Consider the following 10,846-nt stretch of genomic DNA (forward strand, 5'->3'; position numbering starts at 1 on the left):
AAGTATTTTTCTTTCTACCGTTTTTCAATATTTGTTCAATTTGCCGTCCCTGTGAGCCCTCTGAAGAGTTCCAAGGATCAAGGGCTGCTGGTGAAACAGCACAGGTATTCGCATCATTCAAAGGTAACAGCGTGCCGGGTGGGTTAGGAGACAATTAGGAAAGGGACCAGGGGCGGTGGCCTAACTGTGCTGGTAAACTTAGGGGACAGGACTGACCTACAGGTTACAACAGTTGCAGATGACAAAATTCAAACAGTGAGAATGTCAAGTTGTAGCAAAAAAGATGGTTAGCAGAGTCCAGGGCAAGAGAAATGGGAGCTGGAGGTACAGCAAGCTGCTCCTCACAGATGAAGGGGATGTTAGGGATCTACTGACACCCTCTGCAGTTATTACGAGAAGGATATCTCTCCTCTGACTACGGGACATCCTCTGACCATGTCCCATGGCGCAGGCCAAGAGGGGGCAGGTCCTCGGTGGGGTAGGGTTTGGCACCATATTGGACTCCCCCTGCACACAACTGTTTAATCACCAAGTCTTGCTGATTTCACTCCAAAATGACTATCCTGTCCATTTCCTCCATCTCCACCGTGACTGTCTTAGTTCAAGTCACCATCACCACATGCCTGGGCGTGTGCAACCGCTTCCTAAGCAGTCTTCCTGCTTTCCTCCAATTCCTTCTTCACACAGAGAGTGACAGGACTTGAGAGGCAGTACTGCCTAGTGGTTAAGAACATGGACTCTGGGGACCGGGAGATCCTGGTTCCTCCAGGCTCCTCCAGATCTGTGACCTTGGGCAGGTTACTGAGCTCTACTGTGCCTCAGTTTGCCTCATCTCTAAAATAGAGATGCGAATTTTGTAGGTCCCTGGAAAAGGCACAGTGAGGATTAAGTGAACCAATCTAGATGAAGTGCGTAGAACAGTGGCTGCCAGATGCTAACAGCTCAATACTCATTAGGGACATCTTTCTGAAACGCAACCTCCTTGCTCACACCAGTGTCGGGACAAAATCCAAGCCTTCCTACCATCCCACAACTCTGCAGGACCAGCTCTCCTTTCCCATCTCACCTCTTGGTGACTCCCTGCTTCTCACTCTATACTCACATTCAATGTCTTTTTGTTCCTCTAGCAAAACAGACTACCAGGCCTTCACACATGCTATTATGCCCACCTGGAACACTCTCCAGTAAGTTCTTCCCAATCCCCCTTGCCCATCGACAACTTATCTCTCAGGTCTTACATATTTTCTTTGGGAAGCTTCTCTCACCCATCAAATTCAAGTAGGGGCAACTATGATGAAATACTATCAGTTGTTGGGAATATATGAGAGTTCATTGTACTCTTGTACTGTTCTTTTGGCTTTTGACTTTTCTGTGTGAAATCTTTCATAATAAAAATTAAAAAATATAAAGTAGCAAGTGCATTGACGGGAAGTAAGGATACTGTGGGAACACAAAGAAGGGCCCCTACTTGGATTTGATGCTCTCTTGTTTCCAAGTACATTACAGACATCATGACCTTTCAACTCTAAACATTTCAACTTGCACCGTCGAAAAAGAAAAAAAGCTGAGGGCTATTCTCCAACCTAAACTATAATACCATAATAACACCTACAAAAAATGAGTCATTCTCTAATAACTGAATACTTGGTCTCTATCCAAATTTCCCCAGCCCCTCCCTAATTCCCCTCTTCTGTCTTTCTGCTACATTGCATTTGAATTGCTCCTTTCCTTGGGCTGTGAGCTCCGAGAGGAATGAAATGTGTCCCTTTGCTTCCCTCACCCTGGCACTCACCCCTCAGTAGGTATTTGTTGAAAGAATAACCTTCGAGTCCCACTTCCTCCTGCTAAGGTCTTCAGCCTCCTGCAGTCCCAGCCCAGGTTTCCCTCTCCACACACGTGCACACAGATACAGATACACACACACACACACACACTCACTCAGCATGTCTTCAGTGGTCTAAGTCAGAAACCAGAGGGGCATTTCTAGAGGCTTTGGTTGACCTCACATGGCTCTCCTATTCTCTCGGGCCAAACCCCTTCCCCTTTTCATTCTTGAAGCCAAGGCTTCGGTTTGGCCCTTCATGCTTCCTTGCCCAGCTCGTAGAGTGCTGACCCCTCCACTGCTCCAATGCATTCCCGTCCTGCCTCTACAAGGCAAACCCACTTGGGGGCTTCTCTGTTTAAAGCCCTGTTGGGTTCCCACTTGGGCCCTCTCTCTCCAGGCTCAGGTGTAATCTCCCAGCTTCTCCCTTCTCCCTGTCCCTGCTGCTGCACCCTCACCCTTGATCTCTGGCCATTCCAAGCCATCTGCTGGCCTCCAAGCACATGATGCTTTTCCATTCCCTCCACCCGAAACACCCTCCTTCCAGCGTTTTGTCTTCCTCTGAGAACCCAGAGAGAAGCTCGGACTTCACTTTTTCCAGGGCCCATTCAATGACCCATCCCTTCCTGGCAGAGTGCCCACAAAGGCCTTGGGCATAATAGTTGTTCATTAAATAATTGCTCAGTGGATGAACAGGAATATCATCCTCTCCTTCCTCCCTGGTCCGAGTCAGCTGCAGCCCCAGCCCATCCCAGTCCAGTCCCCTGGGCCCCCGATGCCACCCAGCCCAGCCCAGCCCAGCCCCAGGCTGCCTCCAATGGACCCTGGACACAGCCTTAGCACGCAACTTCTGAACAGCTGCCAGACACGTTTTTCATCCTCCCTTTCCTAGGAAATTGTGCAAGGATGGGCAATGGCAGGCCTGGACTTTTTATATTTAAAGAAAATAAAAGTCTAAACAATAAAAAGGTTTCTTAAAAATAAATTAGGAGTTTGGGATTAACCTATACACACTATTATATATAAAATAGATAATTGACAAGGACCTACTGTAGAGCACAGGGAATTCTACTCAATACTCTGTAATAACCTATATGGGAAAAGAATCTGAAAAAGAATGGATATATGTATATGTATAACTGAATCACTTTGCTGTACACCTGAAACTAATACAACATTGTAAATCAACTATACGCCAATATAAAATAAAATTTTTTAAAATCTTTATATTTTAAGGTCTTTGTTAGGTAGAGTACCTCCTAGGAGACAGAAGGTGAGATGATATGGCCCCTTCTGCCTCGAATAAGGTTTTCAATATTGCTTTGATGCACGTCTACAAAAAAAATATATTCCACCCACGTCATGGTTCCACTGAGTAAGTTATACTGGGGGAGGGGCAAGGGTTTCAAGCAGAGATCTTCTGGTACCTAGAGCTCATCTCACACTGGACCTGTGAACCTCCCTGGTGTACTTGTCACCCCTGGCACCAGCGCCTGCGTTACACCTGGAGCACAAACAAGGATCTCACCTTTTTATCTTTATAACATTCTACTTAAAAGGAAATTTTTACCAGCACAGAACAAAATTCGGCAGGTAAAAGCTCTAAGAACCCGGAGTGGTGAAGGCCCAGAGAAGGGTTAGTAAAGTGGGTTAAAGCTGCAATCTACACCTCCTTTTCTCTGCGAGCTGAACAATCTATCTTGGGTAAGTTCCCTAAGCTTTCTGAGCTGCAGATTCTTCTCCTTCAGCTGTACGTGGATAATATTATCTCTCTCATAGGGATCTTTATGAAAATTAAGGGAGGTGCTGTATGTGTAGCAGGATGAAAAACATGATTTTAGTCTCTGTTTCTGCTGAAGCCACAAGACAATGGATGGTGCATTCCAAAGTGAACTATGACATCATCATGCAGGACTTGTGAAAGGAAACCCTCTCGCCCTTATCCGACCACCTCCAGCCCACAAAGAAGGGTTGGATGAGGAAAACAGTGGGAGAGCAGAGGAGGAATTTTGGAGAGAGCAGTAGGTACCCTCCAAGTCCCAACTGCCCAGTCGTTACTTCTCAGGAGTGATCTCAAAGGCACTGTGTCCCTGGAGCTTGGATGTCATCAAGGGCTGGTGTCTAAATCATGCCTTAGAAACCGAGGATGCAAGAGAGATGGGTGGCCAGCTGGAGTGGGAGGGGGGGGCTTTGGATTGGCCAGGGGAGAGGGGAGTTGAGTATTTTCTATAAGCCGGAGGTGTGCAACAGGCAACCTTGTGTGTTGTGTAGATCCTTTTAAAAGAACCACCAGGAAGAAACTTCCACAGAAAGAAACTGACAGCAGGGAATTCCCTGGCAGTCCAGTGGTTAGGACTCAGCGCAAGGGGGCCCAGGTTCAAACCCTGGTCAGGGAACTAGGATCCAAAAAAAAAGAAAAAAGAAAAAAGAAAGAAGCTGACAGCATCTGTTATGGCTAAATTGTGTGCCCCCAAATTCATATGTTGAAGCCCTAATCCCCAGTACCTCAGAATGTAGCTATATTTGCTGATAGGACTTTAAAGCGGTGATTAAGTTAAAATGAAGCCTGTAGAGTGGGCCCCAGTCCAATCTTTATAAGAAGAGGGATTTGGACATACAAAGAGACACCAGGGATGCACATACACAGAGCAAAGGCCACGTGAGGACACAGGGAGAAGATGCCGTCTACAAGCCAAGGAGAGAGGCCTCAGGAGAAACCAGCCCTACTCACACCTTGATCTCAGACTCCTAGCCCCCAGAACTGTGAGGACATAAATTTCTGTTGTTTAAGCTACCTAGTTTGTGTTATTTGTTTTGGCAGCCCTAGCTGACTAATACAGACTGCTCAGATTCTGGGAAGCTAAGGAAAGTGTCTTAGGCACCTGCTTCAAGGGACCAGCAGCTTAGAAATCTCCACAGTTAAGGAAGGAGGGTGTTCTCTGAAGTAGCCACAAAATTGTACCAAGAGATAAAGAAGCAGGTTTCACACCCACCAGGCCCAGCCAGTGGGATGCCAGCTTCCCACAGTGTCAACCAGGAAGTAAGAACTTCCTGCTCCCCTCCACGCCAGGGGGCAGAATCCCCAGTCAGCCAGATGGAAGCACAAGGGGGGGAAGCAAGAAACTGACCACAGACCCCCTTTCCCAGCTCCAGGCCCCACTGGAGGAGGATCCACTTGGAAGGGAGTTTGAAGGTCTGGGTTATTGCACAGACCTGGATGTATCAATTACTGACCTGAGGCAGTGCTGGAACTAGAAAGGTAACAGAAGAGTCAAGGACCTGCCCTAATTTTCATCCCAGGGCAAGGAAAAAGCGGGGCGCCACAAAAAAATTCAGGGGCAGTGATAGACACAAATAAAGTTGGCTTCCTGAATATACCTGGTGACTCTTGCTTATTTAACATCTGTTCTCCTACATATGTGGCAGCTTAGCCTGTCTCTGGTCAAGTAAGCAATGGCATTCATTGAGCAATTATTATCATTCCAAATTCCTTCCCTGTCACCGTTGGACAATTCCATCTTCCTCAAGCTCGGCAAAAGCTAAGGACAACAGGCAAACCATTTAAGAGCTTCTGCGTTCCTGGAGCTTACTACTCAAGTGCTACCGTTCTACAAAGCCAGGGTCCGAACACCACCCTCCATACCTCATGACCCAGAGAAGGAAACTAACTCCAAACCAGACACAGGGCTGGGCAAGCTTTAGAGTCACATAATGCTCCAGAGAAAACTGAGTTCAAATCCTGCCTCTGCCACCTGACAGCTGTGTGATCGTGGGCAAGTTACTTAATATCTCTGTTACTTCAATTTCCTCATCTATAAAATGGAGATGCTAAAAGGAGCCATCCCACAGAGTTATTATGTGGAATAAATGAGGAAATAGATGCAAAACATTTAGGACCTGCCTGACACAAAAGTTAGCATTATACATAGTTACACACAGCTAGCATTATAGGTCAGTGCCCCTCAGAGTGAAACCTTGCAATAACCTTGGTTTATTGTAAAGAACATGACACAAGATGCATGGTGATGCAAAGCACAGATTCTAGAACCAGACTGCCTGGGTTAGAATCAACCAAGAATGGAAAGCACATTGTATAAGTGTTTGCTATAATTCCTAGCAGTACAGTCAGATACGTACAGTCATACATATACATAGATAACACATAGAATAAGAGCTTAATTCCGGCAGCTATTATTAGAGAACTAGTCTTCTCAACAAACTCACATGGACCCTGAAGTTTCTGGTCACCCAAAGACATCAGAGGCATGGAATGGGGGTCAGATGGGAAGAGTGCTTCCCTACTCAGGATGCGGCAGAACTTGACCTCAGTTGCTTTTGCTTCTTTATTTGTTTACCAGCAGACAGTGGCTCTCAAGCAAACAGGGTACCTTGAAAGCAGAAACTCATCCTCCTCGGGCCGGACCTTCAGCCATGACCCCCAGCCCCCACTCCCCGCCAGCAGCTCTCAGCCTCTCTCCTGTTACCTGGTCTGGTTCCTTCCTCCAGGGCAGGCCCCACCTGGCAGGGGAGAGGCGAGGTACCGCGGCCTTTCAGCCTCCCGAGAAGGTGACATTTCCACGGTGCCCAGCTGTCCCTGGGGCTGGCTCTCTACTCAGTTCCCACCGCCCTGGGCCCTGAGGACCAGCGGGGAAGCAGGCGGAAAAGATGAAAAGCTGACACCCTCCGCAGGAAATCATTGTTTAACTGATTCCAGGACTGAAAAAAACAAGTGTGACGCTGGAGAAAGGAGAGCAACGTGCCATTCAAGGCCATTGTTACAGCCTCCTCTCTGTGTATCGGGAAACAAAGAGGCCCTCTGTGTGTGAGCACGATGCTGTGTGTTACCAGCCACTTCTGTGTTATTCCTGGGGACGGGAAACGGGAAACGAGGCCACAGTGCCCTTCTGGGTCTGGTGCACTCTGGACTTTGCTAACACAGTCACCAGGCCAGTCAGAGCTGGGAGAGCAACTTCAGACTCCCAGCCCATGGTGTTCTGTAGTGGGGGCCAGGGACACCCCGTCAGGAGTGACCTGGGTCCGTACTAGTCTTCTAGGCATGGCGGATTGCCAAGTGCCCCTCCCCTCTCCCTCTCCTCTTCTCTTACCAGTTTTCAGAGACTCACCACAAGTTAGAGCTGAAAAGACTCACAGCTATCATCTCTTCAAACACTCCAACTCTCAGCTTTAATGAGGGGGCACCTGGCCCGGACTGATGCCCGGCCACGTGGCATGTCAGCTGCAGTTGGTAAGGCCAAATGAATCGTTATGTGGTAGTATCCATGGGACCCCCTCACAGACCAGACACTCCGTTATGATCAAGCTCACAAAATGAGGCTCCTGCCTTTAAATCCTGGTTCTGCCACTAATTACTCATAGATTGCGAGGGTTTTTTTCTCTGAGCCTTAGTTTTCCCACCTGTAAACTGGGATCATCCTTGGATTACTGTGGGGATTAAATGAGTTAATACATGTAAAATTCATAGAACATCACTTGGCCTGTAAAAATTGCTCAAGAAGCATGAATGACAAATTAGATGCTCATATTATACCTCCGATTTGCTTAGATTCATGAGGAGAGGGTATGGGGATGGCTGGAAACCCAGGATCTCGAATACCCAAATTCAGCCTTGCCACCTACTATGGCCTACGTTTGCCCCATTAGGTCCCTCAGGGAAGCTGGGCACCAATAAATACCCACTGGGCACCCGAGCCAGTGTTTGGGAGCAGCCAGGGCTCAGCTCCGGGCAACCGTGGCAGTGTGGAAAGGTGGCAATGGCATGGCCAGGCCTGTCAATCTTTAAAGCAACCCAGAAACCTGGATTTTTATGTCAGATTTCCCAATTTTGAAACAGTGTTTCCCAAGCACTGTTAGTGCAAAGTGAGTCTTGAATCATGCAGCTTGTGATGCCTGGTCTGGACACACAGGGCATTCCCAAGCCAGGGCACGCCGGTCGTTTTCAGATCTACTGGCCTCCGTTTGCCCGCAGCCTCCGGTGAGCTGATCAGGCCACTTCACAGCCCTCCCTGACTTGGAGCAGGCGGTGTAAGATCAGAAATGATGAGCAGCCCGGTCTCCCTGGACACCTGTTCTCATCTCAGTCCATGAAATGGGGGTGAGGAAAAGGGAAACCAGGGAAATGAGGGGGGCTCTCCCTCAAGGACGATGGTCCCTTGGCCTAATCCACCCACTGCTGGCATTCCTCTGATAAAGGGCAGACCGAGGGCTTAAGCCCCCATAATCTCCACCAGTCACCTCAAAGGAACATAAATATAGGTCTAAGTGACCACAAGTGCTTACCGTGAAAACGCAACTTCAAAACAAGAGTGATTATAATGAGATACCACTTCACACCTACTAGGATGGGTACCATCAAAAAGACAGATAATAACAAGTGTTGGTGAGGATGTGGAAAATTGGAACCCGCAGACATTGCTGATGGGAATGTAAAAGGGTGCAACCATGTTGGGAAACAGTCTGGCAGGTCTTCAAAAAGTTAAACACAGAGTTACCGTATGACCCAGCAATTTCACTCCTGGGTGTATACTCCAAGAGAAATGAAAACATAAATCTACACAAAAACTTGTTTGAGAGTGTTCACAGCAGCATTATTCACAATAGCCAAAAGGTAGAAACAACCCAAATAACCATCAAATGATGAATGGATACGCAAAATGTGGTGTATCCACACAATGGAAATTATTCAACAGTCAAAAGGAATGACGTACTGATACAGGCCATAAGAACATTAGGACAGCCCAGGAAAACATAAGGCTGAGTGGAAGAAATTAATTAAAAGACCACATTTCATAAGATTCCATTTATATGAAATGTCCAGAATAGGCAAATCTATAGATACAGAAAGGAGATTAAAGGTGGCCTAGGGCTGGGTGTGATGAAGAGAGTTGGCAGGATGATAGCTAAAGGGTATAGTTTTCCTTTCGGGGGTGATAAAATATGTTCTAAAATTGGCTGTGGTTATGGTTACATAACTCTGTGAATACACTAAAATCCATTGAATTGTTACACTTTAAGTGGGTAAACTGTATATGTGAATTACATCTCAATAAAGCCATTACCAAAGAAAGAACCTCAAAACTAAGATTGCTGCCCTTAATTACCTTCTATTAAACAGAAACTCTTTATCCATGGCACTCTCTTCACCATAGCCCCACTGGAGAAGACAGGACAAGAGCTCTAAAAGGATGGTTTCCTCAAAGGCACAGGGCTCAAACGAGGGTAACCAACTAGCTTGGTTCACCCAGGACTATCCCACTGTTGGCACGGAAAGTCCCCTGTCCCAGGCAAACTGAGATGGTTGGTTCATCACCCTAATGCCAACTCTTTCCCAGAGCACTGGATAGCTCTGCCCTTCAGCGCTGCCAATGGCTAGAACCAACTCTCCATATAAATAATCCATCCCCATTTTGGGTACAAGTCATCCCTGAGCTCCCCCTAATGGTCAAAATGTATTTTTATTATTGTTGCGCCTAACTTACAGATGAGGAAACTGAGGTTCAGCAATGAAATAACTCGCCAGAAGCACACAGGAGCCAGAAATTGAACCTCGATCTTTTTCCAAAGCCCAAGTTACGCCTTCCACTCATCATCTTGTCTCTTACCATACCACTGGGTTGATTGTCCAAGAATACCACGAGATTTTTCTTGCCCCCTGGAGAAGGTAGTCAGACATCCAGACAGAAGAAGCATGAGTTTTCAGCTATAGCAAGACAAGGAGACATGTAGAGCTTGATGGTTAACAGCACAGACTCTGGAACCGAACTGCTCAAGTTTGAACCTGGGCTCTGCCAAAATTTTAGCTGTGTGACCTTGGACAAGTTACTTAACTTCTCTGTGCCTCAATTTTCCCATATGTAAAATGGGAAAAATTATAGTACTGTGTGTGTGTGTGTGTGTGTGTGTGTGTGTATCACACAGGATTGTTATGGGAAGTAAATAAATCATTAAGTGTAAGAGCCTTAAAATGGAGTGTGGTATATTTATTAAATAAATCTATTTAATACATTTATTTAATAATACAAATTTATTGAATAAATGAAAGCAAGCACAGATCCATATACCCAGAATTGGAAAGAAATCAGACTAGGCCTAACAAAAACCAGGTAGTGAGATCAAATCATGGAAATTAACATTCTGTTCTGTTCTTTCCCATGTAAATGTTTATGGCTGAGGAATTGCTGGAAGCTCTCCAGGCCATAGACAAACCTTTAGACGCAACATGGCAGTGGCAATGCGGGCAGTCCTAGAACAATGGGATGACCTGGTGCAGGGTTGCAGGCCCTGCCTGGCACTGATGGAGCCCAGGGTTTCCTCTCCTTTCATGCCTGCCCTCGAGGGCAAGGAGAGCTGGGTACCCTCCCACTGGGGCAGGTAGGTGTGATCAACATCATTTTTTTGATCAACATCAGCTTAAGTTGAAGTTCAAGAGGCTCAGAGAATTTTCAAGAATTTGTTCAAGGTGGGTTAATAACATGTAGAGTTACATGTGGGATTCGAACTTAGGTTGAATTCTAAAGCCCCTATGCTATTCTGCCTACAGGAAATAGTTATTATTGCTCTGTAACAAATTACCTCAAAGCTTAGGAACTTAAAATCACGAATACTCATAATCACACAGTTTTTGAAGCCCAGAGAGCCAGGAGTGTTTTAGCTGGGTGGTTCTGACTCAGAATCTCTCATAAGGTTGTAGTCAAGATGTTGGCCAAGGCTACTGTCATCTCAAGGCTCTACCAGGGCTGAAGAATCTGCTTCCAAACTCAGTAATGGGGCTGTTGGCAGGCCTTAGTTTCTTGCTGGCTATTGGCCGGAGGCTTCAGTTTTTCACCACATGGACCTCTCTAGAGCACTGTTCATAACATGGCAGCTTGTTTTCCCCGGAGCAAGAGATTCAAGAAAAAGAGAGCAGACGAAAGAGAGTACCCAGAAGCTGCAGTTAACTAATTGCAAAAGTTAAACTAATTAGTTTATAACTAATCTTAGATGTGACATACCACCACTTCTGCCACC

The sequence above is a fragment of the Balaenoptera acutorostrata genome, chromosome 9 (genome assembly GCF_949987535.1).
Source record: "Balaenoptera acutorostrata chromosome 9, mBalAcu1.1, whole genome shotgun sequence".
NCBI lineage: Eukaryota > Metazoa > Chordata > Mammalia > Artiodactyla > Balaenopteridae > Balaenoptera > Balaenoptera acutorostrata.